Source organism: Panthera leo, chromosome D3, assembly GCF_018350215.1.
Source record: "Panthera leo isolate Ple1 chromosome D3, P.leo_Ple1_pat1.1, whole genome shotgun sequence".
Classification (NCBI taxonomy): Eukaryota; Metazoa; Chordata; class Mammalia; order Carnivora; family Felidae; genus Panthera; species Panthera leo.
Genome location: NC_056690.1, coordinates 30,791,993 through 30,795,350, shown reverse-complemented (window position 1 = coordinate 30,795,350; position 3,358 = coordinate 30,791,993).

Here is a 3,358-nt window from a genome sequence, read left to right as displayed (position 1 = left end):
TAACATCTAATTGTCTATGTCACCCAGTGTTCTAGTTGATGAAGATTGTGTAGATATTTCACATATGTGTAAAATGGTTTCTCATAATTAATTAAAGTTGCATTAAGTAAAGTGTAATTAAGCCACATGGTAAAAAGGTTTTTCAGTAATGAATAGAGAGTGAATGGTTGCTCTGTAAAAAAAAAAAAAAAAAAAAAAAAGAATATAATGTGGATTCAATTAACTAAAGTTTCTATATAGCATGGTTGCATTCATGTTTATAGGTGAGATTGGCCTATAATTTTCTTATATTGTCTGATTTGGATAACAATGTTATACCAGCCTTATAAGGGTAGCTTTCTTTTTCTCTTCTCTGCAAGGGTTTATGTAAGATAGAAATGATCTGTTTCTTTTTTCTCCTTTTATTTTACTATATTTTCCCATCATGATAAGTGTACTCTTTGATTCCCATCACCCATTCCTGCCATCCCTCATCCAGCCACCTCCCCTTTAGTAACCTTATTAGTTTGTTCTCTCTAGTTAAGAGTCTGTTTCTTGGTTTCTCTCTCCCTTTTTTTCCTTTGGTGGTTTATTTTGTGTCTAAAATTCCACATATGAATGAAATCATATGGTATTTATCTTTCTCTGACTTACTTATTTTGCTTAGCATTATACTCTCTAGCTTCATCCATGTCATTGCAAATGGCAAGATTTCATTTTTTTATAACTGAATAATATTTCATACACACACACCACATCTTCTTTACCCATTAATCTATTGATGGACACTTGGGCTGCTTCCATAGTTTGGCTATTGTAAATAATGCTACAATAAATATTTGGATGCATGTATCCCTTAGAATTAGTGTTTTATATTTTGGGGGTAAATACCCAGCAGTACAATTACTGGATCATATGGTAGTTCTATTTTTAATTTGTTGAGGAACCTCCATACTATTTTGCACAGTGGCTGCACCAGTTTGCATTCTCACCAGCCATACAAGAGTGTTCCTTTTTCTCCACATCATCACCAACACTTGTTGTTACTTGTGTTTTGGATTTTAGCCATTCTGACAGGTGCGTGGTGATATCTCATTGTAGTTTTGATTTGCATTTCCCTGATAATGAGTGATACTGAGGATCTTTTCCTGTGTCTGTTGGCCATCTGGATGCCTTCTTTGGAGAAATGTCTGTTCATGTCTTCTGTCCATTTTTAAATTGGATTATTCATTTTTGGGGTATTGAGTTGTATCAGTTCCTTATACGTTTTGGATACTAACCCTTTATCAGATATGTCATTTGCAAATATCTTCTCTCATTCCATAGGTTGCCTTTTAGTTTTGTTGATTGTTTCCTTCATTGTGCTGAAACTTTTTTATGTTGATGTAGTCCCAATAGTTTATTTTTACTTTTAGTTTCCTTGCCTCAGGAGACATACCTAGAAAAATGTTGCTACAGCCAATGTCAGAGAAAGTACTGCCTTTCAGATCTTTCCAAGGATTTTTATGATTTTGGGTCTCACATGTAGGTCTTATTTATTTATTTATTTATTTATTTATATTTAATTTTGTTTCTAGGTTTAATTTATTAGAACCATTAGAGGTATTTTAAGTATTATGGAAAGCTTTTTTTTTTTTTTATTTTACATCCAGGTTAGTTAGCATATAGTGCAACAATGATTTCAGGAGTAGATTCCTTAATGCCCCTTACCCTTTTAGCACATCCCCCCCTCCCACAACCCCTCCAGTAACCCTCTATTTGTTCTCCATATTTAAGAGTCTCTTCTGTATTGTCCCCCTCCCTGTTTTTATGTTACTTTGCTTCCCTTCCCTTGTGTTCATCTGTTTTGTCTCTTAAAGTCCTCATATGAGTGAAGTAATATGATTTTTGTCTTTCTCCAACTGACTAATTTCACTTAGCATAATACCCTCTAGTTCCATCCACATTGTTGCAAAAGGCAAGATTTCACTCTTTTTGATTGACAAGTAATACTCCGTTGTACATATATATACCACATCTTCTTTATCCACTCATATGTTGATGGATATTTGGGCTCTTTCCATACTTTGGCTATTGTCAATAGTGCCGCTATAAACATTGGGGTGCATGTGCCCCTTTGAAACAGCATACCTGTATCCCTTGGATAAATACCTAATAGTGCAACTGCTGGGTCATAGGGTAGTTCTATTTTTAATTTTTTTTTAATGTTTATTTATTTTTGGGGCAGAGAGAGACAGAGCATGAATGGGGGAGGGGCACAGAGAGAGGGAGACACAGAATCAGAAGCAGGCTCCAGGCTCTGAGCCATCAGCCCAGAGCCCGACACGGGGCTCGAACTCACGGACCACGAGATCGTGACCTGAGCTGAAGTCGGACGCTTAACCGACTGAGCCACCCAGGCGCCCCTATTTTTAATTTTTTGAGGAACCTCCATACTGTTTTCGAGAGCGGCTGCACCAGTTTGCATTCGTCTGCAGTGCAAAAGAGATCCTCTCTCTCTGCATCCTCGTCAGCCTCTGTTGTTGCCTGAGTTGTTAATGTTAGTCATTCTGACAGGTGTGAGGTAGTATCTCATTGTGGGTTTGGTTTGTATTTCCCTGATAACGAATGATGTTGAGCATTTTTTCATCACATTTAGATCTTTATTCCATTTTGGGTTTATTTTTGTGTATTAAATAGTCCAGTTTCATTTTTTTTGTATGTAGGTGTCCAGTTTCCCCAGCACTATTTATTGAAGATACTGTCTTTTCCCCATTATGTAGTCATTCCTCCTTTGTCGAAGATTGACCATATAACTGTGGATTTATTTTTGAATTTTCTACTCTACTCCACTGATCTCCATGTCTCTTTATATGACAGAACCATACTGTTTTAATTACTACCACTTTGGAATATAACTGGAAATCTTGAATTGTGATACCTCTAGTCTTGTTTTTCTTTTTCAAGATTGCTTTGACTATTCAAGGTCTTTGTGGTTCCTTACAAATTTTAGGATTGTTTGTTCTAGTTCTGTGAAAAGTGCTGTTGGTATTTTGATAGGGATTGCATTAAATCTGTAGATTTCTTTGGGTAGTTTAGACATTTTAAGAATATTTTTTTCTTCCAACACATAAGCATGGAATGTCTTTCCATTTCTTTGTGTCATCTTGAATTTCTTTCATCAGTGTTTTATAGTTTTCAGAATACAGGCTTTTCACCTGTTTGATTAGGTTTATTCTTAGGTATTATTTTTGGTACAAACGTAAATGGGATTTTTTTTTTAATTTTTTTAATGTTTATTTATTTTTTAGAGAGACAGAGACAGGATGTGAGTGGGTTAGGGGCAGAGAGAGAGGGAGACACAGAGTCTGAAGCAGGCTCCAGGCTCTGAGCTGTCAGC